This window comes from Triticum aestivum, chromosome 5D (genome assembly GCF_018294505.1).
Source record: "Triticum aestivum cultivar Chinese Spring chromosome 5D, IWGSC CS RefSeq v2.1, whole genome shotgun sequence".
NCBI lineage: Eukaryota > Viridiplantae > Streptophyta > Magnoliopsida > Poales > Poaceae > Triticum > Triticum aestivum.
In genome coordinates, this window is record NC_057808.1 from 9,247,820 (window position 1) to 9,263,190 (window position 15,371).

Sequence of the window (15,371 nt, forward strand, 5' to 3'; positions counted from 1 at the left end):
TCAGTTTTGAGTTGGTGTTCCCACCATCCTTCTTCAACATCATGACGCACGTCCTAGTTCACTTATGCGAAGAGATTAACGTTTTGGGTCCTGTATTTCTACACAATATGTCCCCCTTTGAGAGGTTCATGGGAGTCTTAAAGAAATATGTTCATAACCGTGCTAGGCCAGAAGGAAGCATCTCCAAGGGCCATGAAAATGAGGAGGTCATTGAGTTTTGTATTGACTTTATTCCTGACCTTAAGCCGATTGGTGTTCCTGAATCGCGGCATAAGGGCAGACTGGATGGAAAAGGCACGCTAGGAGGGAATCAAAAAATATGTATGGACGGACATTCTCTCACTGAAGCACACTACACAGTTATACAGAATTCCGCCTTGGTGGCTCCGTATATGGACGAACACAAGAATTTTCTACGCTCCAAACACCCGGAGCGGTCTGATGACTGGATTATACGTGAACAAACCAGGAGTTTCGCCGGCTGGTTGCAGACACGTACCATGCATGACGCCTCTATTGATGATGACCTGTACTCGCTGTCCCAGTTACCATCTTTGAATATAATGACTTTCAAAGGGTACGAGATAAATGGTAATACATTTTACACGATCGCCCAAGATAAGAAGAGCACCAACCAAAACAGTGGTGTCCGCTTTGATGCAACAACCAAGACGGGAAAGGAAACATATTATGGTTACATAGAGGAGATATGGGAACTTGACTATGGACGTGGTTTGAAGGTCCCTTTGTTTCGGTGCAAATGGGTCAATATGACACGAGGCGGGGTAACGGAAGACCCGCAGTATGGAATGACAACAGTGGATCTCAACAATCTTGCGTATGCAGACGAACCATTCGTCCTAGCTAATGATGTGGCACAGGTTTTCTATGTGAAGGATATGTCTACCAAGCCGAGAAAAAGAAAAGATAAGGAAGCGAATGCATCATACGATGAGCCAAAGCGCCACATAGTTCTTTCTGGGAAGAGAAACATCGTGGGAGTGGATGACAAGACAGACATGTCAGAAGATTATGAAAAGTTTGATGAAATTGCTCCATTCACAGTGAATATTGGCCCGAGCATCCAGTTAAATGATGAAGATTTTCCATGGCTACGGCGCAAAGGGACACACGCGAAGAAAAAGTTTCACACCCAAAGATATGGGATGTGATCGGCTTCACTATCATCACTTTCTTCTGTGTTTCACACCCAGGAGGGAATCTCTGTAATAGTTAGGGTAGTTATGTGTTTTGGCATTTGAAACGCATTTACTGATTTTTTCAGCTAAATGACCCTGAAATTGAAAAGCATTTCAAATGAACTCAGAAAAGGTTGAAAGTTGGCATGGTATCATAATTTCACCCACATAGCATGTGCAAAAAGTAGAGAGGGTTACCGCAAAAACTGGATGCATTTCGTGTACAAAATGGACAATCTCTTTCGAAGTATCAGGGTTTCGGACGAAAAGTCATCTGTTAGAAAGGCATTTCATTTTTTAAATAACCTAAGCATTACCAAATTGAATATAATGATAAAACACACTAATATTAAACATAAGAAAAAAGAATCACTGAAAAATCTATTTTCAAAGTTAAGTTATTCACAAACTAGTGATTCACACAAATTTGAAATAATTCAAAATTTAAACTATTCAAATTTGAAAACTACCGGCACTAACAGAAAGTTTGTAATTTTTTGTACCTAAATCAAAAATGTTCACAAAGAAACTCTAAATACAGCAAAAAACAACTCAAAAATAAATAAAGCAAAAAAAAAGAAAATAAAAAGCCCACCTATTGGGCCAGAGCGGCCTGCATACGACTAGAAACCCAACCTGTAGTTGGGCCAGGATGCAGGCCCGCAATCCCAGTAGGCCCACGGGCAGAGTAGGAGAGGTAGGCCTGCTTTTGAGAGGAGCTCAATGCAGTGCCCGCACCGGGGCTTATAAACTGGTCTTGGCGCTCCTCAACTAGCGAGGTGGGACTAAACTTCTGCGCCCCTCGCCTGGCAGCGCACCCCCTTTAGTACCGGGTCATGGCATCAACCGGTACTAAAGGTGGTCTTTAGTACCGGTTGGAGCCACCACCCAGTACTAAAAGGGGTGCGCTTCCCGCCGCTTCGCCTGGCCAAAACAGACCTTTAGTACCGATTGGTGGCTCCAACCGGTACTAAACGGGGGCTCTATATAAGAAAACACTTCAAAAAAAATTCGTCAGTTCGTTCTCCCTCTGCTTCTTCTCCTCTGCCCCGTCGCCGCCGCCCCTCGTCGCCGCCCCCGTCGCCGTCGTCGCCGCCCCGTCGCGGTCCCCGTCGCCGTCCGTCGCGGTCCCCTCTGCCTCGCCGTCCCGTCGCCTCGCCGTCGCCGTCGCCCGCGCTGTGAGCCCCTATCCTCCCTCCAATCGAAGCCGCCGCGCCGCCGGCGCCGTAGGTGCACACGCGCACGCGCGCGCGCGCACACACACAGGATTCTGTTTTTAGTTTTTTCTGTTTTTTAGTTATAGAAATATTTATAGAAATGTTAGAAATTTTTCTGTTTTTTAGTTATAGATATATCAGAAATGTTATAGAAATGTTAGTTATATAGAAATGTTATAATTTTTTTCTGTTTTTAAGTTATAGAAATATTTATAGAAATGTTAGCAATTTTTCTGTTTTTTAGTTATAGAAATATTAGAAATGTTAGTTATATATATAGAAATGTTAGAAATTTTAGAATTAGTTTTAGTTAGATGAATTAGATTAATGTCAAATTGTTAGAATTTGCATATAGAATTTTAGTTATCACAATCCAATCATTTAAAAAATGTTTCTTTTTGCGGGCATATAGTGTTTGTTCTCGACGATGCCCGGCCCGCATCCTCGCCGTCGACCCGTTCGCGACGACGTCTGGCTGACCCATGTCCGGGATTGGGCTCCGCCGGGCTGGCACTGGGAGGTGCTACCTGGAGGGGCGCGCCGCTTGGTGAGGAACCCGGCCTCGGGTCCCGTCGTCGACCCTGATCTCCTTTGGTGGCGTTCGCGTGGGCCACATTCGGTGTAGAGGGAGCCGGCCCCGCCGGAGGTGGTGCGTCGTCGTGTCAGGGAGGAGGACGAGCACGTCCATCGCTACATGGCTGCTATGGACGTCAGGTTCTCCAATACCTGGCAGGTTCTTTGGGCAGATGACCGGAGATATGATCCTATGATGGTTCCTTGTCTTTGGGTGTCCACCGCCCGCGACCCAGGAACCGCGAGTGGCCTAGATTCTTCTATAGTATTCGATCTTTATTAGCTACCTAGCTAGTGATGTATTCGAGATTATATATTATTCGAGACGATGTATTCGAGATTATATATTATTCGAGACGATGCATATTATGTACTATATGATTCAGTTTTTCCTTATTGATTGCATCCATGCATTGTAATTTGAATACTAAATTGTTTTATATTTCTTCTGTATTAGTTAAATAAAAGCTATGGCGGACAATACCGGCAGAGAGGGAGAAGAGGCCCTGTTCGAGATCATACGCAGCCCTAGCAGGCCAGATGATCTGAATGAAGCAAATGACGGCTCCCAATATCTGAACAATACCGGGGAGGGTGATGATAAGATATTCGATCTCGACGACCGAGCTGATGAAGTCATGAACTATGATTATGATTATGATGACGCAGACAATGATTATGATGACGAATACAATGTTGATCTTGAAATAACAAAGACTACCGGCGAGGTATATTTATATAAGCAGACATCTAGTGATCATCACATGTTTTTTTATTTGAAGATATATTAACGAATCGATCTTTCTTCTTTCAGCCCTCCGGATCGAGCAAATCTGCTTCTACAGACAGCAGGACAAAGCGCGGCCCGGGCAAAAAGTTGAAGGAGGGTGTAGAGTACAACATCGATTCCATCAAAGCTAGTGGCGAACCCCTCACGCCTAAGAACATTGCGAACAAGTTCGTTCGTCTGTGCGGAGTTCTTGTGAAGGACCAACTCCCGATCTCCATTCAAGAATGGAAAGAGCCAAAAACTAAACGCCCAGATGTTACTTGGGTCGACGACAGAGCAAAACAAAAGCTTTGGGAATCACTGATGGAACATTTCACCCTACCAGATTATTTCACTGATGCAGATGTGCAGAAAGTCAAGGACGCTGCTCTTAAGAAGATGGCAATTGCATTCAACACCCACAAGAAAACTGTATGGGCCAACTACCTCGCTGCAGAAAGGAAGACTCCAGAATTCAAGGGAACACTGGAGAAGCAAAGAGAACACTGGCCCGCTTTCGTGAAATTCAAGGAATCAAAATTATCTAAGGAACGGTCGAGAAAAAACAAGGCCAATACCGCAAAAAAGACGCAGTTCCATAGGCTGGGTCCAGGTGGCTATGCGGTGGCAATGCCTAAGTGGGATAAGTCTGAGCAAGAGATGGAGGATGCAGGGGTTACTCCAGTTACTAGGAGCTGGCCCCTCAGGTGCAGAACTTGGTTCTATGCGCATGGGGGGGCGTTGGACCCGCAGACAGGCCTGGTTTCGAAGAAGGCAAGTCTGAAAGGAGCAGAACAAAAGTTACTTGACGCAATAGAAGATGCTCGAAAGGGGGTGTTCACGCCCAACAGAGAGAACAACGAGCTTACGCGCGCCCTGGGAAATCCTGAACACCCGGGAAGAACACGAGGCAAGGGCGTTATTCCCTGGTATGAGGGCTTTTCGGAATGGAACGACGACTACAGGACCCGTGCAAGAAAGAAGATGGAGGAGGAGAAGAAGAGGAAGCTGGAGGAGGAGCAGAGGAAGTAGGACGCGGAACGCCTTCAAGGCCTAGAAGCAAGGCACGCGGACTTGGCACTCAAATTCTAGCAGCAACAACAGCAGATCGACTCACTTAGCCAGGAAAGGGGGTCTCAGCAGCGGCATCAGCAAGCGGATGATCATCCAGCATTGGATAGCACCGTCCCATCCATGCCGAGAAGCAGCGTTGGTTCTGCCCCGGGCGACGCACTGCTGGATACATACCCTGTGGATGACATCATAGAGAACACTAACTGTGAGCTACACTTCAAAGTGAAGAACATATCCATGAAGGTGGCGGACGCCGTTGCTTTTACAATTACCCCCGAAGCAACCTTCCATTGCGCCCCGATTCCAGCGGGCTATGCTCGTGTCTTGGTTGATGAGGTGGTGGACCCATATTCGTGGCTAGATCTTGACATTCCTGGAGGTGACGACGAGCACACACTGGGAGAGGCCATACATCGTATCATCCTATGGAGAAAGGATTGCATCATCTTTCGAAGTCCACCGACACCGCGTCTGCCGACTCCTCCTCGAAGTCCGCCACCGTGTCAGCAGACTCCCGCTCCTCCAAGTCCACGAATGCGTGAGCAGACTCCTGCTTCAAGTCCGGCACAGCATCAGGCCACTCCTCCTGCTCCAACTAAGCCACGTTAGCCGTCTCCGCTGCCTAAGCAATCGCAGAAGAGACACGCCGCAGCTATGGTGCGTAGCGGTACAAGTCGAGGTAGTACAGAAAGTACAGGCGGAGACAAGCGATATAAATATGGTCCAAGCAGCCTTGCTCCTCTTCCTCAGAGGCCTTACGACATGACCGAGGAGAAAAACGATGCAATAGTGCGGGCCGAAGTGGACGCTCATTTTGGACCGAAACCGGCAACGCCGCCGAGGGAGAAAGTGCCTGAGGAAAAGATTGACCACTTCATTCGTATGGCTAGACCACCAGCTCCCAAGCCTGTTGACTCAGACTATGAGCGCCAAATCAGGAAGGCACATCGAGCACGACTACAGAAAGAAGTGAGCTTGAGCTCGAGCCAACAAGCAGCTGTCAAAAAATGCGGGAAAACCGTTCCCCAGCTGGGAGAACAGGCGGCGCAATCGACCCCCCCGCTTGTTGTGCCAACAACACATGAGAGTACGCGCGCCCAATATTATTGTGGGCAAACTGTTTACGTTCCCGAGCTGGGCGATGTGGTAATAACCGAGGAGCATATAACGCAGGCTGAAATGCTCAAGATCACTGTTGGACAACTCCTCGATATCGAATCCATGTCTCCGCTTAGAGAGGAGGACATTAAACGGAAATATGTCCGGGGCCAACCTTTGGTCGAGCCCGAGGAGGTCAAGAACCTCCCAATGAGAATGTATGAATTGCATGATTGGTACATGAAAGTCGAGGAAGATCATTACTTCAATAAGAAAGCTCTGTCCATTGAGTATTCAGAACCTCCCAAGATTTCCAGTCGAGAGTCCCTCATGGTGCAAGTCGAGGAAGATCATTACTTCAATAAGAAAGCTCTGTCCATTGAGTATTCAGAACTATTTCAGTTATTCAATCAAGATGCACTCGACAAATCTATTGTCAGTTGCTATTGTCTGTAAGTGATTTCTTTCTGTAATTTAAGTCTCAAGCTAGCTCTAGTGCTCATTGATTGATCATTAATTACCTATAATTATATATCCTCACTATATATTCTTTTCTGTGGTATTATGCAGGATGAAGATGTATGAAATGAAAAAAGCTGGACGCTATGGCATTGGGTTCATTGACCCAAATACCGTTAATGAATACACATGGAAATTGGAATGGTGTAGACAAGATGTAGAGAAATGCATGGTAGAGTTCTTGAAGCGCCTCAATAGCAATGAAGATATACTACTTCCTTACAACTTCGAGTGAGTCACACTATCTTGTACTACAAAATCTGTTTTTGCTTACTAGCTAGATGTTAATAAGTGTATAGGGTTTAGGGTTATAATTGATTAGTGTTATGCACATGCCCGCTTAATTTATACATGCAAACGTATGCGCATGCAGCTTCCACTGGATCTTCTTAGACATTAAAGTTGACGAAGGAAAAGTTGAAGTACTGGACTCACTACTTAAAAAAGATAGTGACTACAGCATCGTGAAGGGGATAGTCGACAGGTAATTTCAATCATTATTAACTATATCTCGGCCTATTTAGTTCGTCATTTCCTGATATGAACTATTTTTAATAACTCCTTTATTAATTTTCTTTGCCGACGGGTAGGGCTTGGGCAAAGTACATCAAGGTGACTCCAGGAAAATGGCGACAAAAGCTATGTTGGTATCGACCCAAGGTAAGTAATTAAGTAGTACTAGCTAGCTAGCTACCATCTCTTTAATTCTTGTTTCAATACCATTAATTAATTAACATGCTTGATTAATTATTATCTGATTAAATTCTATTCTCGTAAAGGCCCTGAAGCAGGCGCCGGGGACTGAAGTGTGTGCATACTACGTTTGCGAGAACATTCGCATGATGGCGTCCGAAAGGAGCAGATCTGATAGACAGGACTGGGTACGTTTGCCAGAACACTATTCACAAATCTTACATGATTGTCGATATCTAGTCACACAACTAATACACATGCATATTGATCTCCTTCTTAACAGTTCAAAGAGGTGCGGGACGAGCTCCTACCAGAGGAGTGCATACGAGCACTTCAAGAGGAAATAGCGGGATTTTTGCTCGACCAGGTCATAGATCCCAAAGGAGAATACTATTACCCGCTACCGCCCCCATGAACCACTTGTCATCGTGCTCCGAAGGCACCAAGGCAACATGTAGGAGAAATTGTATATATATACATGTGTATGTGTGAATAATTAATGGTGGTTGTGGGACATTCGATTATATATATATATATATATGATCGGTTCTACGAGAAAATCTATTTATATATATGCATAACGTGTACAATATGTAGTATCGTAAAATACCAGCAAACAAAAAAGAATTAAATGGAAAACACAAAATTAATGGAAAAATAAAAATTAAAACCAAAACCCCCCCAAACATTTAGTACCGGTTGGTGCTACCAACCGGTACTAATGGTCTACCAGCACCCGGGCCTGGCTCGTGCCACGTGGTGGCACTTTAGCGCCGGTTCGTGCCGAACCGGTAGTAAAGGGGGGGGGGCTTTAATCTCCACTCTTTAGTGCCGGTTGCAGAACCGGCACTAAAGGCCCTTACGAACCGGCGCTAAAGCCCGGTTCTGCACTAGTGACTATATATGGGACATGAAGTTGAGCACAAATAGAAACTAGTTCTGCAAGGAATTTGTCTTTTCTATCATCTTGGGCTGCTTCATAGACAATTATGAGAGCCCAGACACACTTATGATTCACATCATGTAGATTGACTTGTAAAAGGAAATTACCAACCACCCAAGAGAAAATCTCTAGGGTTTCTTTTTTTACACCACACAGGATACCACTTGATTTCCCAACAGATGGAACCCAGTTCCAGACAAATCTATCGAAGGGATCATTTTTTCTTACAAACTTGGGAGGAAAATTCTTTTCAATAGTTTCTTGAAGGCCTATAAAATCCAAGGAATGATCTTTAATTAGATCTAAGAAGCAGGTAGTCATTCCTTTCTTACCTGCTCCCCTAAAATTCCAGAACAGGCCATTCATTTGATCACATTATTTTTCCTCCTCCTAGTAACCCTACTAGGAGGCAAAGTAGGGTTACCTTTACTTTCATTCAAGGAAACATTACTTTTCTGACTTTTAGTCACAGGTTTGGAGATAACAACATTAATTTTCTACTCCTTCTTTTTTCTTGATTTAACAACAGTAAAGTTCTCTTGCTCTAAGTCATTTTCGTCATTCCAATTCAGGTTTAAAGGAGTCTGATTCCCTTTTTCATTGGTTAGTAACATAGGTTTCTCTCTTAGATCAGGATGTTCATTCTTATCTTCTAGGGATTCCATATTTCGAAAATTCTCAAGTTCCCTAAGCACATCAATGCTAGTGAAATCAGAATCTGGTATGTTAACTCCCATTTTAGCAGCTCTAAGAATTAACACAGGATTAGATAGAGCATCAAAATAGTTGGGGCTATTGGATATATCTTCCATGTCCCTCTTCTCATTGCAGCCGCAACTTTATCATCGGCTCTTTCCATTTACTCTGCACATTACGCAAGTTAAAGTTTTTTTTTCAGTGACCAGAGGGGGAGTAGGGATCACCTCAACTCCCACAACTTCCTTACGCAATTCAACTCTGTACTCTCTAGTACCAATCAGAGCAGATTCATTGTGCTCGGTCACCTCCATCACCTGTGGAGAGGATCTCACAACATCAGAGTATGACTTTCTTTTCACTATTCCTATTTAAGCATTGTGCAGATTTTTCCTTATTAGCGAGCACACTTGCTTTTTCTTCATACAACCTCTGCTCTTAAGCCATGGAATCAATTAAAAGAGTAGTGTGGAGTGAGTTATCTGACTCCACACTTTCCTGCGACTCCCGAATATGGTCTTGCTTCTCTCCCTGGGGAATGGAAGGAGATTTCCCCCTAAGCCCAGCAGAGAAGCTGCCCACATTAGCTTCAGGAGCCGCCTGCGGCGTCACTTTTTTGGTTGTGCTCTTATCAGAATTCTACGAGGCTTTAACATTATTTTTCCCTATCAGGGCCCCTCAACAGCACCTGATCAACTTCATAGAAGAAATCATAGAAATGTACACCAAGGACAGTCTCAGCAATGATAGGAATCTCATCCACATTTCTACACCCCATTTTAACATGGGCAGAGCTAGGGCGATGCAACATAGCAGCATCAATCTCTAAAGGAACACCAACCAAAGAAGCAACATACACAAGGATTCTTTCACTCCTCTTATCCAAAGGAACATTACTCACTTTAACCCAGGCAACTTCCATATCACCCCTTTCGATCCCACAACAGATGACCACTGTGTAGCATGGATCACTGCACCACTTTTTTTAAAGTGTGACCTTTCCCACATATCAGATTTGGGTTACAACTCTAGGGTTAGGAAATCGCACCAGGAAAATCCAAGGGCCAATCGCATGCGCAAAGCAACGCCAGGCCGTGGCCAGGTAATCACGAAGATCTAGTTCCATTTGGCGTGTGGAGGTCTCCCCCTCAATGATAGTAACCACTATACTATTGGATGTCTCCTTCATCTGGTTAGCGGTGCAAGAATCATGAATATAATAGAAACCCTGCCCCTTAAATTGAAAGGCACACATTGGAGCAATGCATTCCCAAGGAAGAAATTGAACACAGATAGGGGCGAAATGCCCTAATTTGTTGCATCATTCTCAAAAGGCTTGCGGGCATCGAGCAGGAGGGTGCTCAGGCGACTTGCAGATAGGGCACGGGTCGAGGTTTTTGGAAGGAGGCATCTGAGTATTGATTTGTTTCCCATGGGGACGATGTTGAGGTGGCGGAGCTTGCTGGCCAGCGCTGACGCCCCCGAGTCCGACGACGCCTAGCTCTTCAGCACCCAAACTCCTCCATCTTGGATCTCGCGGTGTTTCTGCACTACCGCCTCATCCCACCAAGAGGTGTGATGTCTACTACGCAACCTTCTTCTTGTAGACGTTGTTGGGCCTCCAAGTGCAGAGGTTTGTAGGACAGTAGCAAATTTCCCTCAAGTGGATGACCTAAGGTTTATCAATCTGCGGGAGGCGTAGGTTGAAGATAGTCTCTCTCAAACAACCCTGCAACCAAATAACAAAGAGTCTCTTGTGTCCCCAACACACCCAATACGATGGTAAATTGTATAGGTGCACTAGTTCGGCGAAGAGATGGTGATACAAGTGCAATATGGATGATAGATATGAGTATTTGTAATCTGAAAATATAAAAACAGTAAGGTAACTAATGATAAAAGTGAGCGTAAACGGTATTGCAATGCTAGGAAACAAGGCCTAGGGTTCATACTTTCACTAGTGCAAGTTCTCTCAACAATAATAACATAATTGGATCATATAACTATCCCTCAACATGCAACAAAGAGTCACTCCAAAGTCACTAATAGCGGAGCAAACGAAGAGATTATTGTAGGGTACGAAACCACCTCAAAGTTATTATTTCTTATCGATCTATTCAAGAGTCCGTAGTAAAATAACACGAAGCTATTCTTTCTGTTCGATCTATCCTAGAGTTCGTACTAGAATAACACCTTAAGACACAAATCAACCAAAACCCTAATGTCACCTAGATACTCCAATGTCACCTCAAGTATCAGTGGGTATGATTATATGATATGCATCACACAATCTCAGATTCATCTATTCAACCAACATAAAGAACTTCAAAGAGCGCCCCAAAGTTTCTACCGGAGAGTCAAGACGAAAACGTGTGCCAACCCCTATGCATAAGTTCACGATGTTACGGAACCCGCAAGTTGATCACCAAAACATACATCAAGTAGATCACGTGAATATCCCATTGTCACCACAGATAAGCACATGCAAGACATACATCAAGTGTTCTCAAATCCTTAAAGACTCAATCCGATAAGATAACTTCAAAGGGAAAACTCAATCCATTACAAGAGAGTAGAGGGGGAGAAACATCATAAGATCCAACTATAATAGCAAAGCTCGCGATACATCAAGATCGTGCCAAATCAAGAACACGAGAGAGAGAGAGATCAAACACATAGCTACTGGTACATACCCTCAGCCCCGAGGGTGAACTAATCCCTCCTCGTCATGGAGAGCGCCGGGATGATGAAGATGGCCATCGGTGAGGGATCCCCCCTCCGGCTGGGTGCCGGAACAAGGTCCCGATTGGTTTTTGGTGGCTACAGAGGCTTGCGGTGGCGGAACTCCCGATCTATTGTGTTCCTCGATGTTTTTAGGGTATATGGACATATATAGGCGAAAGAAGTCGGTCAGGGGAGCCACGAGGGGCCCATGAGGGTGGGGGCGCGCCCAGGGGGGTAGGGCGCGCCTCCCTGCCTCGTGGCTTCCTCAAAGCTTCCCCGACGTCTACTCCAAGTCTCCTGGATTGCTTCCGTTCCAAAAATAACTCTCTCGAAGGTTTCATTCCGTTTGGACTCCGTTTGATATTCCTTTTATTCGAAACACTAAAATAGGCAAGAAAACAGTAATTTGGGCTGGGCCTCCGGTTAATAGGTTAGTCCCAAACAATAATATAAAAGTGTTTAGTAAAGTCCATAAACATCCAAAACAGATAATATAATAGCATGAATACTTCATAAATTATAGATACGTTGGAGACGTATCAGCATCCCCAAGCTTAATTCCTGCTCGTCCTCGAGTAGGTAAATGATAAAAGAAATAATTTATGAAGTGTGAATGCTAGCAGGGGCACAAGTTTGATCAATGATAATTTCAATCACCTTTTCTAGCATCATTATATGTCATAATAGTAGCTCATATCATAAAGCTTCTCGTGGTCAAGTAACAAGCTATTCACATGTTAAAGTATAGATCATAAATTTTCTTGAAAACTAACAAACAGTTCTCAGTCATCAAACAATTGCAATTCATCTTATTTTCAGGAAGGGTCTATGTAAGAGCTTTGATTTAGCAAATCCCATGTACTCAACTATCATATAGTCTTCCATGATTGCTACCACTCAAAGCATATTTTTAGAACAAATAGCATCCCTCGAACACAGAGAAAGATAGGGGCTTAATGTTTCGCCTCCCAACTTATTTATCATATAGATAATTGTCAACAATAATAATTCATGATAAAATATATTTGAATGGCCATATATGCTTAGATCTTTCTCCACAAGATGATGCTTGCCAACTAAAAAGTAGGTTGGAATGAGAGGGAATACTACTGACTCTTGCTAAAAGTAAAAGATAGGCCCTTCGCGGAGGGAAGCAGGGATTTGCAGAGGTGCCAGAGCTCGAAGCTAAAACAGAGATGAAAATAATTTTGAGAGGTATGCTTTCATTGTCAACATAACGACCAAGAGTTCCCAATATCTTCCATACTACCTACATTATAGGCGGTTCCCAAACAGAAAGGTAAAGATTTACTCCCCCTCCACCAACAATCACACTCCACGGCTTGTCCGAAACAACGGGTGCCGTCCAACTATCAACAATCCTGGGGGAGTTTTGTTTAAATTATTTGCGAATTTGTTTTTGATCTTTTGATCATAGGACTGGGCATCCCAGTTACCAGCCATTTTCTCGTGAATGATGAGCGGAGTCCACTCATCGTGAGAATAACCCACCTAGCATGGAAGATACTCACAGCCCCTAGTCGCTACATGAGCAATTCGGGCATACAAAACAGATTATTATTTGAAGGTTTAGAGTTTGGCACATGCAAATTTACTTGGAACGGTAGGTAAATACCGCACATAGGTAGATATGGTGGACACTCATGGAAGGAACTTGGTTCAAGGATTTTGGATGCACAAGCAGTATTCCCTCTTAGTACAGATATTTTGGCTAGCAAAGGATTCTAAATAGCAAGCACCACATGTTAGAGGATCCATAACAATATAACTTCTATACAAATATACCCAAGCATAACTCATTATGTTGTCCTCCTTGTCCAACTTCAACTAATTTGCTCAGGTTTGAAAATAATTAATGGGGCTCACAATCATAGAAGATGTCCAAGATAGTATATTTATATGTGAAATCTCTCTTCCTTCAATATTCTTTCATGAATTGTTCATGTGACCAATACAATGTTTGCTAACCTTCAATAAATTTACCACCTCTTCTTCTTATATGTGAAGTCATTACTCCCATGGGATAAGCATATGAAACATATATAATTTCAGATTTATGACATTCAAATCATTCAACCATTTACTCATAGGATATAAGTGAAGCACACAAGTAAATGACAAACTACTCCAAAAAGATATAAGTGAAGATCAATGAGTAGTTAAATAATTATGTAGCTATGTGAAGACTCTCTCTCATTTAAGAATTTAAAATCTTGGGATATTATTCAAACAGCAAGCAAAACAAAATAAAACAACATTTCAAGGATAGCACTCATCATGTGAAGAAGGAAAAACTTAGGCTCAACCGATACTAACCGATAATTGTTGAAGAAGAAAGGTGGGATGCCTACACTACAAAAAAAGACACATCCGTGACATTTTGGGCCGAACGAATTTTTTTCTGTCATACATATGACACTTCTATGACGATAATTGTGACAAAACCCGGTATCATCATAGATGTGGTGGGCTCCTACTTCTATGACAAAAAATCATGACAGAAAATGGGCTTTTCGTCCTGGGCGGGCCGGAGACGCAGCTGCATGACATTCTTTGGACCGTCCATGACGAAAAAACCGTGGTAGAAGTCAGGGCGAGGAAAATTTCGGGGAGTTCCCGGTTACGGTGGGAGGTCGGGGGCCGAGCGATGCGCGTTTCTCTCGTACACGTACGCGCGTGTGTGCAAGGCGTTGGCTCTAACTGAACCCGAGCGAGGCGTTGGGCTCTAACTGAACCCGAGTGATTGCACTGCAGGCTACGCGTTACCCGAGCGATCGATCGATGGCTGTTAACTGAACCCGATTGAGCGATTCCTTCGCTACTGCTGCTAACTGAAGCCGATCGATGCTGCCTCTGGATGAACAGTGAGCATTGCTGGGGGGTTTGGATGAACAGTTCCCGGTGGGGGTGGATGAACAGGACCCCGTGGTGTTGCCTCTGGATGAACAGGACCCCGATCGATCGAGCCGGTTGGGGCCGGATGAACAGGACCCCGTGGAGGGCAGGATGAACAGGACCACCCCATGGAGGGCAGAATGAACAGTAGACGGTGGAGGGCTGGATGAACAGTAGCCCGTGGAGGGGTGGTTGAACAGGAGCCCGTGGAGAGGGCTGGTTGAACAGTAGCCGGTGGAGTAGCGCGTGGTGGAGGCTGGATGAACAGGAGCCCGTGGATGAACAGTCGCAGGTGGAGGCTGGAGGAGGTCGACGGTGGATGAACAGTAGCCCGTGGAGGCGGGAGGGGGTCGACGGTGGAGATGAACAGTGTCCCGTGGAGTCCCGTTTTGCGGTACGCCACAGCCCTCCCGATGAACAGGACCCCCGTTTCGACCGTAGCGCTCCAACACAAGTCCGTTTCCTCCGTTTTGTGGTACGCCACACCCCTCCCGATCAACAGGACCCCGTTTCGACCGTAGGAGGTCCGTTTCCTCCGTTTTGCGGTACGCCAGACCCCTCCCGATGAACAGGATCCCGTTTCAAACATGGTCGGTCGAACACAAGGCGGTTTCCTCCGTTCTGCGGTACGCCAGGCCTCGTTTCCATCGGCTGTTCCGTCCAAGCCCTCCCGATGAACACGACGATGCATTCCGTTCCGACCCAGCCGGTTGGCTCCCCATGAACACGACGACGACGCTGTTTCTCCGTTCTGACCCAGCCATGTACACGAGCCCTGGCCGTACGTATGCGCGAGTAGGCGTTCGAGACCCTGCCCGTATGTACGTACGTGGCCGTATTTTTTTCTTGCACACTGGCCGCTGTACTACGACACGTGCGCGCCTCTACATCGACCAGTATGTACGTACACGTTCGCGACCAGAATGACAATGCTACGTACGCTTCGACCA